Source organism: Pongo abelii, chromosome 10, assembly GCF_028885655.2.
Source record: "Pongo abelii isolate AG06213 chromosome 10, NHGRI_mPonAbe1-v2.0_pri, whole genome shotgun sequence".
NCBI classification, from domain to species: Eukaryota; Metazoa; Chordata; class Mammalia; order Primates; family Hominidae; genus Pongo; species Pongo abelii.
In genome coordinates this window covers 83708473-83727250 of record NC_071995.2, presented here as the reverse complement: position 1 = coordinate 83727250, position 18778 = coordinate 83708473, and the positions used below count along the sequence as shown (strand labels likewise).

At 35.5% G+C, this 18778-nt stretch overlaps 1 long non-coding RNA gene across 1 annotated transcript in view; it reads right to left on the bottom strand.

The window, feature by feature from the left end:
- Window positions 1-18778, bottom strand: part of LOC129049414 (uncharacterized) — a 157372-nt gene that overhangs the window by 65396 nt on the left and 73198 nt on the right. Inside the window, exon 5 of the long non-coding RNA XR_008512466.1 lies at window positions 9387-9473. This is a non-coding gene — a long non-coding RNA (uncharacterized LOC129049414). The remainder of the gene's footprint in view (window positions 1-9386; window positions 9474-18778) is intronic.

Below are 18778 nucleotides of genomic sequence, written 5' to 3'. Positions count from 1 at the left end.
CAAAAGCCAAAATTGACAAATGGGATCTAATTAAACTAAAGAGCTTCTGCACAGCAAAAGAAACTACCATCAGAGTGAACAGGCAACCTACAGAATGGCAGAAAATTTTTCAATCTACTCATCTGAGAAAGGGCTAATATCCATAATCTACAATGAACTCCAACAAATTCACAAGAAAAAAACAGACAACCCCATCAACAAGTGGGCGAAGGATATGAACAGACACTTCTCAAAAGAAGACATTTATGCAGTCAAAAGACACATGAAAAAATGCTCATCATCACTGGCCATCAGAGAAATGCAAACCAAAACCACAATGAGATACCATCTGACACCAGTTAGAATGGTGATCATTAAAAAGTCAGGAAACAGCAGGTGCTGGAGAGGATGTGGAGAAATAGGAACAATTTTGCATTGTTGGTGGGACTGTAAACTAGTTCAACCATTGTGGAAGTCAGCGTGGTGATTCCTCAGAGATCTAGAACTAGAAATACCATTTGACCCAGCCATCCCATTACTGAGTGTATACCCAAAGGATTATAAATCAAGCTGCTATAAAGACACATGCACAAGTATGTTTATTGTGGCACTATTCACAATAGCAAAGACTTGGAACCAACCCAAATGTCCAACAATGATAGACTGGATTAAGAAAATGTGGCACATATACACCATGGAATACTATGCAGCCATAAAAAATGATGAGTTCATGTCCTTTGTAGGGACATGGATGCAGCTGGAAACCATCATTCTCAGCAAACTATCTAAGGACAAAAAACCAAACACCGCATGTTCTTACTCATAGGTGGGAATTGAACAGTGAGAACACATGGACACAGGAAGGGGAACATCACACACCGGGGCCTGTTGTGGGGTCGGGGGAGAGGAGAGGGATAGCATTAGGAGATATACCTAATGTTAAATGACGAGTTACTGGGTGCAGCACACTAACATGGCACATGTATACATATGTAAGTAACCTGCACGTTGTGCACATGTACCCTAAAACTTAAAGTATAATAATAAAAAAAAGTTGAAAGCTATAACCCAAACCTATGTGTTGTGAAACACATTTTTTCACAACTAAACACATAGATTGCTTTACAAAACAAACTACTTGTTGACATGATATCAATTGAAATATGTCTTAGTGATACTTAGTTAAAGAAATACAAAAATTAAAGATTAATTGCCAGAAAATATTTTAGAATACTTTCCATATCCCTACACTTCTCTCTATAAAAAAGACTATTTTTCATAATATAACTTTTATTTTAGTATTTTATGTATTGAGACTATAAATTGACAGTCATATCACCACCATTATCGTTAGCATTTATTTCATTCCTATCTAGGTAAGTGCTGATTTACAATATGATAGAAGGTGAAATATCTTATTCTTTCAGAAAAAGGCAGAATAATATCTTCATGATCTTGAAATTGGCAAAATTTTGTTAAATGGACACAGAAAGAGTTATAAGAAAAAAATGGATAATTAAAAACACACTAGAATTAAAAATTTCTTTTCTCCAAAACAGAGCATTAAAACTGATAAGGGAAAAGGCAAGGCACAGAGTATAATAATATGCTTGTAGACGAGGATAGACATTCTAGAAGAGCACTATACAAGAGAACTTTCTGCAATGTCTGTAACTGAGCTAGCTGTCCAACATGGTAGCCACCAGTTGTGCATATATATTGATTACTTGACATGGGACTAGTATGACTGAGGAGTTAAATTTAAAATTTATTTAATTTTAAATGAAAATTTATTTAACTTTTTAAAAATATTGCCAGTGGCTACTATATTAGACAGTGCATTACAAATGGGTTTTAGAGACTTATGTATACTTGCTTATTAGAACCCAAGCCTCCTAACTCCAGATGTACTCCCCTATGATATCATAACAAGTATATATTTCTAGCCAGTTTTGGCCTTCACAATGAAGACATATACATTATTAGAAATAAGTTTGTGTTTTACTCATTTTATTCTTTAAGCTCTATTTCCACTAGTTAATTTTACTCATCCAATTGTCATATGTAATAGCTATTGAAATAGCTAAAATAATCATTTTCATCAATTTTTAAATCAAATTTTATCAAATTTATAAATTTTGCTTCCCTGGAGAAGCATCATGAAATAGTGAAGACAAACAAATTAAACTCAAAGTCAAATTTTGCAGGATTTTTTTTAATTAGCTACAAGTTGTCTTTTTAATTACATTTTAAAACTTTGTCCAAATTATTGGAAGCTGCTTTGCAAATAAGCTTGGTTTCAAAAACAAAAAAAAGAAAGAAAGGAAGAAAGAAAGAAAAAAAGAAAAAATCCTTATTTGGTGTGATTTGAGAGGTGCTAGAAGATAATTTAGTCATAAAATCTCTTTCCACTAGGCTAGGATCACTGTCATTGGTCTTTGGTGTTTACCATAAACATCTATTTGCATCATCAGTACCATTAATAAATAGCAATCAGATTAATCAATTTCAGCATTAGAACTCTGATTTTAAAATCAAATTATGATTAGTATAAAGAGTTCTGTCTTTACTATCGACAGCAATAATAGCTTCTATAAGTCAATGCTTACTATATGCTAGTCATTATACTGGACACATTACATGTTTAATCCAAATGTTAGCTTCAAGTATCTCTTTCCTATATGAATCATCTACCTGGAAGTTGTTTCTCTGTCATATTTGAGTTCTGCATTAGGCTCTTACTGGTCACTACCTAGAAACTGGTATCTATTGGATGCCATTCTACCCAATCCCTTAATTTCACATGGATGACTACTAAGACTTTTACATATATGACAGAATTGATTGAAAAGTTGAGGCATTACTGAAGAGAATCAAGTTACAACATAGAAAAAAACAACAAAAAAATCCCTAACACACTGTGCTAAGTATGACTGTTCTCATAGTGCTAAAGAAAATAACTACAGGCCGGGCGTGGTGGCTCACAACTGTAATCCCAGCACTTTGGGAGGCCGAGGTGGGCGGATCACCTGAGGTCAGGAGTTCGAGACCAGCCTGGCCAACATGGTGAAACCCCATCTCTACTAAAAAAACAAAAAATTATTTTTTGTATTTTTATATAAAATACTTTGTGCCGTGGGTGTGGTGGCAGGTGCCTGCAATCCCAGCTACTTGGGAGGCTGAGGCAGGAGAATCGCTTGACCCGGGAGGCAGAGGTTTCAGTGAACCGAAATTGGGCAGCAGGGTGAGACTCTGTCTTAAAAAACAATACCATAAATAGAAAACTACAAAAGGCAAATCCTTTATAAGACCCTTCCCTAGCTTGCTCTTGAAAGCCGCCTTTTTCTTCATTCACAGTTGTAACCTCATAGTCACTTTTAGAAAAACTCAATCTCCTAAGCCTGAGTCTATCTCTTCCTTTCTTTCTTCCTTTTTTTTTGAGATGTCTCTGTCACCCAAGCTGGAGTGTAGTGGTGCGATCTTGGTCACTTGCAACCTCCGCCTCCCAGGTTCGAGCAATTCTCCTGCCCCAGCCTCCCTAGCAGATGGGATTACAGGGCACCTGCCCCCACATCCAGCTAATTTTTATTTTCATTTTTATTTTTTATTTTTAGTAGATATGGGGGTTTTACCATGTTGGCCAGGCTGGTCTCTAACTCCTGACCTCAGGTCCTGACCTCAGGTGATCGGCTCACCTCGGCCTCCAAAGTGTTGGGATTATGGGCATGAGCCACTGCACCCAGCCCATCTTTCTTTCTTAACACTATAAGTTTATTGAACAAAATGCCACAATTGTGCATTTCTCTGACTCAGAGCTATGCAATGCTATAGAAGCCAGGAGCTTCAAAAAACTATGTTGAAATGGACATCAGCATTCCAAGGTCGAAGCTTCCTCACTCATCAAACTTGCTGACGGATAACTACTGTTTGAAATGCTTGTGCTCGCACACACTCAAAACAACTTCTTAGGATGAACAAAATTTCTCATTGCCAGTGTCAAGTAAATCACATTAATGAAGATGTTAATTTTCCTAAAGACAAAATAATCCACATAGAGTCTACTGCCTTGAAATACAAATCCATATTCCTACTTCCAAGCTGAGACACAAAGAAAATCGGCACATTGTATTTTCCAGATATGGCTGAAGCAATATTTCTAGTCCCTAACATTCTTTTACAATCTTGACATTCCTCATCCATAAGTTAAATTTCTTTGCATTCTCCTCAAACCTGGTAAGGTTTTGACCATCCTGATAAATAGAATATGTCATAAGTGACATTGATCTCTGAAGCTAGGTTATGAAAACAGATACAGCGGCTACCTGGCTTTCTCTTGGAATATTCACTATTAGAACCCAGCCACCAGGTAGGGCATGGTGGCTTGTGCCTATAATCCCAGCACTTTGGGAGACCAAGGTGGGCAGATCATCTGAGGTGAAACCCCATCTCTACTAATACAAAAAATTAGCTGGGCATGGTGGTATACACCTGTAATCCCAGCTACTCCGGAGGCTGAGGTATGAGAATTGCTTGAACCAGGAGATGGAGGTTGCAGTGAGGCGAAATCATGACACTGCACTCCAGCCTGGACAACAAAGTGAGATTCTGTCAAAAAAAACCCCAAAAAACCAGCCACTATGTTGTGAGAAAGCCCATACCACTTGGAGAGCCCATATGGCAAGTGTTTAAGCCAACAGCCTCAACTGAAGTCTAAACTAGCATCATCCACCAGTGTTCCTGAGGAATTAAGCTTTCCCAGCTTTCTACAATACTGTTTTACTCAAAAGTTATCTCCCTATCTCTCGAAGATATTCAAGGACTCCTCAGTCAGATTTTTGCCGACTTTTCAAGAAGAATCATTGACTTCCTTTTCCTTCACCAAATTTGACTCCTTCTCCATGAGCACAAAAGCAAGCACCCTGCTTTCATTCCATCCCATTGCTCCTCCTGTCCTTTTCAATCTCTCACTGTCTAAGTTCTACTCTTTCTTCAAGCTCCACAAATCACACCTCTTTAAATAAGACTCACTTTGGATTTCCACCCCTCACTCAACTCTCCCTTCCCTGAACTTCTGGAATTTTCCCTAGGATAGCAACTTGAAAGTGCACTTGAGCTACTGAGTATTTCTACTTAAATTTTATGAATGTGACTACAGTCAGATCAAGTCAAGCATACTAAAAATCTTCCAGCCTTTATACATATGCCGTTATCTGTTTTGAATCCTTTTCGGCAACTCATCACACACCCTTCAATTCTATGCTTAAATGTCACTTCCTCAGGAAAGTCTTACTTCATCTTTCAATCTAGCTTAGGTCTACAAAACAAAATCAATAAAGGCATAACAAAATATCAACAAAAACTGTCATCATTGAAACAAGCAAAATGCCTTTTTCAAACCAATACTCCTGAGAAGATCATCTGGCTGACTCAGAATTGCTTAGCTTTCTCTCTTTTTTGACAAGTTAGACATTCTGTTTGGTTAGAATGGGCAAATGTCTGTTAAGAAAAGAACATCTAAGATTCAACTTGAAATTGATCCCTGAGTGGTGCTGCGGTGTTCACCCCATTATACATGTGAGTGATGTTTGTGGTGGGTGGGGGAACACCAGGGGAAAAGGCTATGTAATCTGTCTTGGTCTATGAAAGGCAGACAGAAGGAAAAGAATGCAGGAGTTAAATTTGCAGAGAAATAGAGATTTTAGTAGGAATATGGAATTAGGGAAAGAGATGACTCTCAGAAAAGAAGTCTGGAGGAATCTGCATGGCTATGAGGAGAATATCCATTTTCTCAGAGAACATGATAGAAGATTAATATTTATTTTTAATTCCATGTAGAGGGCGACTCCAAGCTGACATCTAGGCTTTAACTATGCTGTACTTTGACATCATGGTACTTACAGATTATGATTTTTAAAATATTTGAATAATGTGTTTTTGCTTAAAGTTTGTTTCTGCCACAGAACTGTAATTTTCCTAAGTGCAAGGTTAATGTTTCTTTCATTCATTGTTGTACAGGTTGAGAGTCCCCAATCTGAAAATCTGCAATCCAATATGTTCCCAAATCTGAAACTTTCTGAGCACTGACATGTCACCACAATAGAAAATTCTACACCTGATCTCATGTGACAGGTTGCATATATTATAAAAAATATTGTATAAAAGTACAATGTGTTTAAGATGTATAGGCATATAAATGAATTTTTTGTTTAGACTTGGGTCCCAATCTCATTATGTATATGGGGATATTCCCAAATCAAAAAAAAAAATTCAAAAGACTTCTGGTCCCAAGAGATATGTAAAAGGGTTATTTAGCCTGTAATATTATCAATATCATCATCAAAACCAATTTCTGTTATGTACTAGGTGTTCAGTAAATATTTGTTGGTGAAGAAATAATTATCTCAAGAGGACTGTATATATTTTAGGGCAGAGAGTGTGCCTTATGATCTTTTAATCTCAATCTATCACAATGCCACACACAGTTAGGTTTTTAAAATGTTTACTCTTGATGAAAATTGCTACCATTTATTGAGAAGTTACCATAGGCTAGATGATTAAGTGTTTCATATGTTTGATCTAATCTAATAATCAAAAGCACTGTTAGTTATAGGAACTATTCTTCCCATTTTCCAAATTAGGTAATGGAAATGCAGAGATATTAGTAAATTAACCTAAGTCATGTAATCTGTAAATAATGGTATCAAGATTCTAACCCAAGTCTGTTTAAAACCTGTGCTTTTGTTTTGTCAACTAGTGAACTAGTTTTCTTTGGAACTGTTATAATTCACTGATATTTGCTGAGCACGCCTCATTTTAAGCCGCATTTTTTTTTAACCAGCATTATGAGAATGTTTATTTTGACAAATAAATGCAGTACAATGAATTTCACCAGAAAAGTTTTTAAAAGTAGGTAAAAATAAATATATTTACAAATTATTATAGAAACAATACAAAAGAAGATTAAAATTCTCAGTGAGGAAAAATCAAAATATGCCCAATCATATAAAGGCTCTTCCTTTGCAAGAAGTGGGGATAAAGCTGAAGATCCAGTTTGGTTTTGCTGCTGAAAAATGTACAGAATACTTAGAAAAACCAGTTGCGGTCAAACGTTGTAAGCCCACTACCCGTACCTGCCTATTTTTGATCTGAGAAAAGTTGATGACCACAGTGCAAGATAGAGCTGAAGATAGGACAGCCAGGCGTTCTCCATCCAAAGTCCATCATCCTACATTAATCTTTAAGTAAAAGCAGAAGAAAAGCAAGCCCTTAGTGAGGTATGAACTCTGCAGCCAGGTGACTGGATCTCCTCCATTGTAGTGCTCAGAATCGTTTATTTTTTGGCCGGCAGAACAACTTCATAGATCAACTGCCTTTAGCAAATGCCAGCTGCCTCACAGCCTTCACGAGCAGGGTCTGACACTGACCAACAGTCCTATCAGAAACTCAAGGTCTGTGTGATGTGGCAACTGTCGGCTATACCTGGAAAGCCCTTGAGGACATGAGAGGTAAAGGAAAGCACCAGGGTTTGCCCATTACTACATGTAATATGGAGATAAGGTCAGGGAAAGAGGAGATGATTATGAAGCAAAACCAAATCACCTACTGCACAGTTTGACTTATATCTGGTTCTGGTTGGTCATACAAGGTGGGTGGTGGGCTATGGGGCACATAACTACATCCTGCAGAAGAGTTTGGCCCTAATGTGTGCTCTATTTATACTACTTGTGCACTTCTTTCTTTTAGCCAAGACTGACCTGAAATGGGATTTGTACATGCAGGTATGGAGAAAGATACAGAAATTAAAGCTAGAAGAAAGAAGACGGAAAACCAACTCAACAAGCTAAAAGTAAAGGCATTTATCTAATACGAACCTTGACTACATCTCACTGGAATTTAAATCTTTACATGAGATTTTCTATTTACGGTTGATAGCTCATGTAGCACACAAGAGCTGAGCATTATTAAACTGAAATGAATGTCCTATATAGCTGTATAGACTCCGGTTCCAGAAATAATCAGAATAGTTTATAGGGGTTGTTAATAACAGGCCATAACCAAAGAATACTATTAAGCGAAATGATACCTTTCTGGAATTTTGAAAGATTTGGGACAAGAAATACCTTCTTCAAAAGCTGTGTAAAATTATGCAAAAAAAAAAAAAAAAAAACAAAAAACCTGGTTGTAGAGAAATTATTGTGGTCAGTGGACGATTGAATACATAGTGGTAGAAAATATTTTATTCCTGATAATTATTCCAAAAAAATATAGGTTTACCAGTGTAGATAAAATCTTTCAATAGCTCAAAAGTTTCTACAGCTCTCTGTAATGCAAAATTGTCTACCAACAGGCAGAACCAGCACGGTCTGACTGACATGAAGCACTATAAACTGGTAATCTGATTAGAAGAATAGTAGTTCTGAATTAATTAACCCTTAAGTGATATTTTTTAAATTAGATTTTCAGTTTCCGGGTCTTTTAGTTTCCGGGGTCTTTTAGTTGTCTTCATGATTATGGACTTTGAGCGCCACCCAGTGGAGAAATGCATACAGTTTGCAATTCTTTAAAATAGTAATGTTCTTTAAAGTCTCATTATTTAATGTATGACCTCATGAACATCTGGATGAAATCTCATAATGGGAAAATTACTTTTTTTTTTTCATTTTTTCCTGCAGCCTAGGAAGCCAGTAGGACACTGTTCGGGCACCCTAGAGGAAACTCTTCAGTGCACTTCTGCAGGCAGCCATATGGTTAGAATCAGCGGGTTCACCCAGTGCCAGCTTACAACGGGCGTGTATATGAATAGCATGCAAGCAATCAGACTAGCTATGGGTTTCATATACTCCCTCTGTACAGGGTGCTTTTTACACCTTATGGAAAAGTAAGTTAGACAAGAGCTAATATTTTTCTCCCCAGTAAGGCAGCAGGACTGCCGTTAAAGTGATGTCAGAGTTTCCATTTCAGTTCCTTATTTTCAATGCTTTAGCCCTCTGCCGTAAACATTAACTCTATGAAAAAAATACATACTCATTTATATTGCATCTCAGGCCAGGAGAACATTCTTCTTATTAAATAAATGGTCTTGAAAATAAATTAGATTGAGCATCATAAAATTCTATTTTTAGGGGAGGTGGAACCAACACAAGGGGGAATGAGGGATTTTTTTGTAAACTGTAATGTGTTTTCTTTCAAATGTTTGGGAAGAAAACAAGAGGAGTCAGAATATAGGAAGTTTGCCCAACCTTGCCTAAAAGAGCCTATCTAGTTATTCTGATTATTATAATGCTATGCAATGAGTTTATTCTGTAAAAATCAGGTCAAAGCGGCATTCCCCAATCCTGCCCTCCTAAATAACACAAACAGGTAATTTAGAAAATATTTCTGAGTAAACAAGCAAACGCTCCCCTCACCCTGTCCAGTGGTACTCCAGCTCTCAGAGTCACGGCTCAAGCAGATTGAGGTTTCTGTGGTATGGCCTCTCCCCATGCAGTCAGTACCTGTTACCATGATTTAAAAAAAGCATGCCAGTCTTCCTTGTGGTCTGAAAAGTTCCACTTCTGAGTACTCAATTCATTTGGATAAAATAGATTTTTTTTAAGATTAAAAAAAACTCCGCTGTCTGATCAAGGCCACGTTTTTCTTTCGTATGATCTGCATTCCCTGTGTAAAAAGGAGTTGGTAGTAACCGCAGATCTCTGCCTCTGAAGGTTAAAAGAAAAAGAAAAATAAAGAAAAGAAGAAGGAAGACAATGACAGGAAGAGGAGGAAGATGAGAGAAGAAAGAAAGCAAGAGAAAGAGAAAAAAGAAAAAATAAAGAAAGAAAAAGAAAGAAGGAAAGAAGGAAAGGAAAGAGAAAGAAAAGAAAAAAAGAAAAAGAAAGGAAAAAAATTTAAGAATTCAATATTAGGTCAAAAAAATTGTGGTTTTGGCATAAAAACTGCCCTTTTAACTTCTGAAAACTTTTTTTTCTGGTTTGGAAAAGAAATAGAGCAGTTTTGTGATGAAAGGATTTATAGAGAAGGTTTTCTTGGTATTCTGGTTGGATTTATTTCAACTACTATTTAGAAAGAGAGAATATTTGTTATGTGTTTAAGTTGTTTTTATAGTGTTAGGATCATTCCATGAGAAGACTAAAGCGATTATAAGAATATTGTCTAACTTTCTGCCCATCCCCATCTCAATTTCATGAATACCAAAGTACCAGACATAAATTTAAATTTCCTGAATTGTGAAGAAGTTTGTTAGCCATGGTGTCATCTGTATTTTTTCCTTATGTCTCTGTATTTCCTTGTAACCACCATGAGGTTTATAGATGCTTTACATTTTTTAAAGTGTATTTTGTCTTTTTATATTATTTACTTCTCTCATCTTTCTAAGACATGAAGAACTACATAATTTGAGGTCATAAGAATGAGGGCTATACAGGAAGACTAATTCAAGGCTTCAGATTCAGGGCAGGCAGTTTAGGACACAACACTTATTATCATCTCCCTGAACCTCAGACGTTATCAGTCTGCAAGAGAAATTTAATCCTGAACATAAATTGCATTTCCTAAAAAAACATAATCTTGCCTTAAGACACCAACCTCCCTGATTACAGGGAATGTCTGTGTTTACACATTTGTACAGAGCATGCTGACTGTATTAGTGTCCTAGGAAACAAACTGTGTGCTGCTCAAGACCTGCTGCAAGCACTAAGGAGAGAAAGAAAAAGAAATTTTGAAATCAGACCCCCGATCTCCAACTCCTTTCAAATTCTTGAAGCACATTAGCTTTACTACTGCATGATGTACACGGTAGTATTTCTTCTAATGAAATCTGACTAAAAGTTTAAATGAGTTTAATGCATGAAATGTATAAATAAAATGTGGCCTTGATTAAATTTAGACTTGATACATAACTTAAATGGGTAGCCCAAGAATAGCATTGGTATCATGTGTCTAGACCTTTTCAGGCTTTGCAAAAGTAGTTTGGATTTTATCAGTTAGTGCAGAGCACTTTCTATCAGGAGCACAGTATATATAAAAAGCTGAAATATGCGAAAGTACTGTGGAGAAAAGTGAGCGTAATTGAAAAGAAGCGACTGAGAAAATAACACATTAAAAGGCGACCGCAGAGTGGAATTTTGAAGTGTTGATTTGCAAAGAGCAATTTACATAGGTAAAACATTCTATTTGCCGTTTCTTCTGGATTTATTTTCGTTTCATGACTTTGGAAAAATCTCTTAATTTCATGAAGCCTCAGTTTTCCCCAGTCGTTGGATCCAGATGCCTTATTTGCCTACTTTCTAGTTTGTTAGAAGGATTAGAATGAGAAAACAAATACAAAAGGATTTGGATTCTGTAGAGTGCTTATAAATCTAAGGCATTATCATTACAACAATTTCAGCTATATATCTAATACACTGCTTTTCAGTGTGTTGAAAATACACAGTTGGCTTTTTTCTTAAGGATTTATCCAAAAGTCTACAAGACCAAATCCATTACTCATATAAAACTCTTTGACCACATGACACAGAAAAGAGACCTTTTCAGAAATGAACTTTTCCGCTAGTGTATTAGATATGTAACCCATAATTTGTAATAGGTAGGGCTAAAGCTATTAGACATATTAAATGGATTTTAAAAGCAGCTTTTGGGAAACTACATAAATTAGTAGTAAAATGTATGGTCTTTGAAGTCAGCCATCCTCAGCTTCAATCCTGCCTCTACTTACTTGCTGTTAAGTATCACAGCTGTACAATTAAGAATATTACTGTATCTTCATAAACTGCTTTTATATCATTTATTAAATGGAGATAAAAATACCTGCTTAATGGTTTTGCTGTGAGGATTAAATAATACGATATGTGGAGAAGTTTTAACTCATCCCTGGTATTCAATAGTAGCTATTCAAAAAAAATTCTACTTTATTTTTTAACGTTATATATATACCACATAAATACTAAAACATGCATTTCAAGGCAATCACACCCATAAATAAAAAGGAACGTATTCCACTTCAAAAGGTCAAAGAGTTATTCCTTATTGACAGTTTAAAAACAGAAGACCAGTTCTGAAGTCTCTCAAATTGAAGATGGAGAGGGGGATAAATGAAACATTGCAACATAAGGACAGCGCATGATGGAGTGGCAAAAGTTTCTCTTAAACCTCCTCAGGAGAAATGTTTGATGATTTTAGGCTAACCTACAGCCAAACTCTGTTTTTGTTTTGTTTTTATTTTTTCTGTTTTAAAGATTGCACAGTGCCACTCAGTTTCAGGCATCTAACAGAATGAAACCAGGTGAGTTTGAGCCAATTTTGCCTTTCATTTTTCAACTTTGTTTATTACTTTACTTAAACCACAACATTCTGAGATCTCACAAGAAAATCTGTTTCTGTGACATTTTCAGTCTGATTTCCAAACCAGAGAAAGAGGTTCAGATAAACTTGGGCTTGTTTCAAAAAAGCATCTGAGATTCTGGATGTTTATTTGAAGCAATCTGGACTCCTGACCTTTAGAGATTCCCCCACCACCCATAAAGAAAGCCTACAATGAATTTACTGTGCAAGGGTCTAGTGCTTTAGTTTCTGAATGGATAAAAATCCCCTTGGTTTCAGGGAAAGTTGTTTCCAAACACATTCAGTGGAATCAAGCCTTAAACAGATATATCGATGCCCTCCATTTAGGAAAATATATCAACCACTCAGTGCCCTAGTTCAGAAAACCTGTAATAGATTATGTATTCAATATGCTTTATGAGTTTAAAAAGTATTCATAGGTTGACACCAATAAGAAGAGGCTCTTGCTGAAGAAGGTGGAGGGTTTAATATTTCCTGGAGCACTACAGAAAAATTCGGACCAAACTGCTCTCTCCCATACAGAGCTTCCTTTAACATCAATGTGGAACTTTAGAAAGTATGCCAATCCTCCCCACGTTCTTGAACTTTTTCAAAAACTGAATTCTGCCACTTTTGAAATGATGAACACTGAGAAATTGGATTTGAAACCACAGCATTAAATGCTTAAAATCTGATCCTTCTGTCAGGACCTGGGATAAATTAAACTGATGTACATTATTTTTAAAGAAAGGAAAAAAATATGGGAAGTGGGTTTTGAACCCTGAAGGCATAGAACAAAACAAGTTATGCAGGTGATACAAACCATCTTAGTTCATTCCTATAATGGCTTTCTACTTCCATATGGTGGCCCATACTGGAAGTAATTCTTAGGAAAACATGTTTGTATGTGATAAATAAAACATTATTTTAGAGGTTTCTGTTTTTATTTTCAGAGATTGCTATTTTTGAAATCGGAGTTCAGACTGCTGTTTAATTTTTTTTTTTTACTTTGGTATTTGAGTTTATTTTTTCAAAGAGAGAGTGCTAGAGAATGTGTATAGATGATAAGGGTATAAGGTGAACAATTATCAAGTGTTTGCATCAGATGAATTCAGTGCAGCTGGATGATATGTATTAGGATTTAATCAAAGCTTTAGGAATGTAAACATAAAACGGGTTGAGTTTCACTTTAGCATATTCTAAACTTGTTAATAAGTTATTTCACTAATACTGCATAGATTTTATTAACATCTAACTCTCAAATAATAGCATTAGTCTAAAGATAAATACACAGTTAACAGTAAAAGCCTCTAGTTTATTAATTTTGGTTGTTGTCAATGGAATAATTTAATTTCATAATAGGTGCAAAACTGATTGAAAGCTTCCCAATTTAGAGAAGTCTTGAAAAAATGAATTTCTTGATAATGATTCAAGCAGTAATAAGAAAAGCTCAAATATCAGAAGAGACCCACCATAGATAACCATCATTCAAATATTTCAAAAATCTAACAATTTAAGTTCACTTCACATATTTCTGCCAAAGAGCATGGCTTTTTTCTCTGTTTCAGATCATTCTGGTATAAAGTATAAGCTTGTTTTCAGATCCAGGATATTTGCAAAGCAGGAATTAGAAGAAAGAAGATGTCTATCAAATTTTCACTTTTGAAAAAGATGCATGTGTACATATATACCTACATTATTACTATAGGCAGCATCATTTGTCAATCACATTATAATTACTTAAATGGACTTTGAGATTTACTGTGGGTTTTTTAATGTCTTCAAAAATTTCACTTAAAAAATTTGCTATTTTGTTTAATAAAATAATTAAAATGAATTATCTGTATATAATAGACTTTAAAAAGTAACAAGACATTGCAGAATATAGACATAAGTGTCCCCTGTAGGCTGCAGAATATTTAGAACTAGATACATTCAAATTGAAATGGAGACATTGAAGAGTAACTTGGAAAAAAATGGGTGAAATAGAATTAATAGAATATATAAATATTTGAGACAATGAATACTCAAAAGTTAAAAGAGTACTTCATCCACTTCACACAGAACTTTTATGTTTTCTCAAAAATACTCTTGGAACAAGGCCCAAATATCAGAGGTTGAACAAATGAATGCTTACCGGCAAACAACAAACGAGTGTAGGCTGTGAAGCTGCCACACCCATGTAACCCCTTGTTTCAGTTTGCATTCCAGACTGTTCCATTTCATTTTATAGCATCAAAAGTGAGCAGAAAACATATTCCTGAATCAATTAACACAACATGCAACCTTTTTTTTTAACCTCTGATCTTAAACAGTGCCTATGAACTAAAGAAAAAGTCATGCAGCTTTCTGGTGAATTTGATCTGTTTGCAGTCACCAATTAGTTCTAATCATTCAAGATCTCATATCCTTAGTTTATGATTTGGATCATAAAGTGCCTAAGTGTTTTATTTCACATTGCTTCATTGATTTGGACCTGAGATTCAAGGGAAAGCTAAGGAATACTACAAATCTCAAGGTTGTAAACACTCGTGTAAAAACCAGGTAGTTCCTAAAAGAGGATGTTTTCTGGAATTTTTTTTTAAGTCAACTGGACTCTCCATTCTCGTATACATTAAGCAGCTCAAAGGGCATGCTCTTTACAGAAAGACTTAATGATTTGTACATCCTTCCTTTCTCCCACAAAGAACTGAGAGGAATTTTAATCAATTTTTGTTAACATTTATTTTTTACCAATTTATTTTTAAGTTTTAAATTTTGTAACGTAGTGGATATACTGAAGTTTTTAAAAAGTATGCTAAACTACAAGCAAATGGATTCTCAAAATTTTTCTCACATATGTGATATCAAAGTGGGGTTTATATATTGTGAGATTCCTTGATAGGATACGACTAACACCCTTTTGTCATTATTCATTGTATGCCAGAGTTTTCTGATAATTTATTATATTTAGAGAGTATATGTTTCAAACTTTAGTACCTCTAAAATCATGTGATAACAGATTTTTATTATTTAAAGAGTTTACAATAATTATGTATCAATAACATTGTTATAATTTTTTCTCACAAGAAATTTTTCAAAAATTTGTTTCTGTGAAAGCATTTAAAGAATTCAGTCTTCATCTCAAATTATTTGTTCTCTATTACATTTTATTATGGAAAAAAAGGTAAATCATCACAACTGAGTACTTTGGCCTTGCATAGATGGAAATTTATCCCATGTATTCACAAAGGGCCACTTCGTACCACAGTAACACCTTACTAAGTGGGTGTCATTGACTGTCAGCTGAAAGGAAGAAGTATTTTTGCCCTGTTGCAATTTTTATTCAAAAGGGACTCAAAATACTTTTCAAATTCAGCACTACCTTCAACTTGAAATTGAACCACCCTGGAGAAACTGCAACGGCCGTCAATCATTTCATGGCCACTACACAGCTGATGGGGAAACAGCATATTTTTGGCAACCATGGGGAAACCTTTTTCATACCAAAAACACAGTGGTGTCTTTGATCTCACAGAGGGAAGGCAAGACTTGTTGGCTTTTTTCTTAAGGATTTATCCAAAAATCTACAAGACCAAATTCATTACTCATACAAAATTCTTTGACCACATGACACAGAAAAGAGACCTTTTCAGAAACATTCAATAGGGAATTTTTCCTCTAGTCCTAAAGTTTGCAAAATCCCTGATAAATTTCTTACTGGAATTCAATCTCAACCAAAATTTATTTTCATTGGGTATCCCACATGCTACCTTCCAATGGAAGCTTTGCTTTATTATTTTGTTAATGATGCCCATTTAATTGAGAGAGATATATATATATCTCAATTAAAGTTTCTAAGAAATTAAGAATGCCTAAAAAATTAAGAATGCACTTTTAAAAATCAGGTCTTAATTTGTCAATTCTTTATTGACAATTGCATTAGAGGATTAAAATCTTTCTGTTACTGTGATTTTTGAAATATGACTTTCATTCTTTTAACTATCAATTATTATAATAAAGGTTGCAAACAAAACAGACACTGGAAAATTGTTATATGTGGCTGTAATTCTTCATGAGCTTGGTCTTTGTTTAGCCTAACTCTGGATCCCATAGAATGAAAGTGAAATACAATTTCTAGAGCACGTATTATGTGCCTAAAACCCTGCTGGGAGCTTTACTTTTTCATCTCATTTAATCATATGATAATCCTGTGGATGTTGTGGTAGGTGATAGTATTTTTCCAGTTATCCTCTGCCTTTTCCTGTGAGGTGATGATACCTTCCTCCAGGTGAGGCTTGGGTGTGTGACTTCCTCCTGCCATTTAAAAGTGAGTGAGAGTGATGCATGACCCATTTAAGCAAACCCTTTCAGAGCTACCGTATAATTGGCTCCTGCATCTCTCTTCTCCCTCTGCCATAAGATCAACACATCCCAGAAGGGGTGGCTTCTTCTGCCAGAAGGAAGAAAACAGGGAGCAGAACTTTAGCTGACTTGAAAAGGATCTGCAATCCAACCAATAAATGGACCTTTGTTGTTGTAAGCCTCTCAGATTTTGGCAATGTTTTTGGCCACAAACACCTTAACAGAACACAGGTAAGTAACATTAATACTCATTTAGTAGAGGAGTGCATTAAGGATTGGAGGAACAAAGTAAGTTGCACAAAGTAGCACAGTTAGTAAACTAGACAGCAAGGAAATGAATGCAGGTGTCTGGCTCCATCTGCCATGTTCTACCTTACAGTATTTCAGGAGGTCAAAATGCATGCCAACTCATTATCTGAAAGATTCCTTATTTGTATAATTCAACTAAATACCAAACAGAATTTTCCATTATTCCACTGATTCACACAATTTTTCCTCGTAGGCCTGTACAAATGCTAGACCACTAGTTTGAAAAACTTCTTTGTTCTTTTATCTATTCTATTCTATTCTGTTCTGTTCTATTCTATTCTATTCTCTGTTATTTACTTATTATCTGGAATATTATATATATATTATAAATAATATCTCTGTTATTACTTATTATCTGTTATTTACTTATTATCCGGAATATTTCTTGGAAGAAATATTATTATATTTCTTCCAAGGTTAATATACATATTTTCATTATTTTTAGTATTCAAATCTTAACTCCATACTTGGGTACAAATCCCTACTCTGCCACTTATTTGCTATATTACCATGAACAAGTCACAACCTCTGTAAGCCTCAGTTCTTGGCATTTATAATGGGATAATAATATCCATTCACATGCTTTCTTCGATAATCAATAATGCATGAAAAACTGTTGTCATAGCAGGCGTCTAACAAAGATTAACTTTTTTTTCCCTAGTATCCTATCCCTTCTGTTAAGTGAGGTAACATCTCTAGAAGAAATTGCAGAGTCATGGATAACCAGTTCCACAAAATATTCAAACAACACTCTTGAAACCAACACAGAGAAAAAACAAATATGCTTCACCTTCCACCTTGATTTTCCTCAGTTTATATATTAATATATTGTTTTGTTCTTTTTTGTTTTTGGGACAGGTTGTCACTCTGTCACCCAGGCTGGAGTGCAGTGGCGTCACCTCAGCTCACTTCTCCTCGACCTCCTGGGCTTAAGTGATCTTCCCACTTCAACCTCCTGAGTAGCTGGGACTACAGGTGAACACCACCACACTCAGCTAATTTTTGTATTTTTTGTAGAGACTGGTTTTCACCATGGTGCTCACACTGGTCTCAAATCCTGAGGTTCAAATGATCTGCCTGCCTCGCCCTCCCAAAGTGCTGAGCCACTGAGCCTGGCCTCAGTTTATATAATTTTACCTTTAGTTTCTTCAAAAGAGGCAAGCTTGTTTTATTTTGCTTTGTTTTTCTAAAGGACTTTGTATATTGTTTTATCAAATCAGTAACTTTGGCTATATATATATATTTGTTTTTGAGATGGAGTCTTGTTCTGTCACTCAGGCTGGAGTGCAGTGGTGCAGTCTCAGCTCACTGCAACCTCCGCCTTTCGAGTCAAGTGATTCTCCTGCCTCAGCCTCCTGAGTAGGTGGGACTACAGGCCTGTGCCACCACGCCTGGCTGATTTTATTTATTTATGTATTTTATTTTTTTAGTACAGACAGGGTTTCACCATATTGGCCAGAATGGTCTCGAACTCCTGACCTCGAGTGATCTGTCTGCCTCGACCTCCCAAAGTGCTGGGCTTACAGGCATGAGTCACCACGCCTGGCCCTTTGGGAATATTTACTTTTCTTGTATCTGCTCAATCAAAAGTATCAGGTCTTCTATACTGGATTTCTCTTGTATTATTATGTTTCTATTCTAACACACCCTATAGCATTAACTATAAAATATTACAAAGTTTTAGCTACAACCATGTTTTAATCTAATTATCAACCAGAATTGAGAGATAATATCTGTGTGCACTTTTAGCATGTTAAAGCATAACATCAGGATGGCAGATCCATTCTTCATTTAACATTAAGTTATTTGTCTTTACATTAAATTTTGG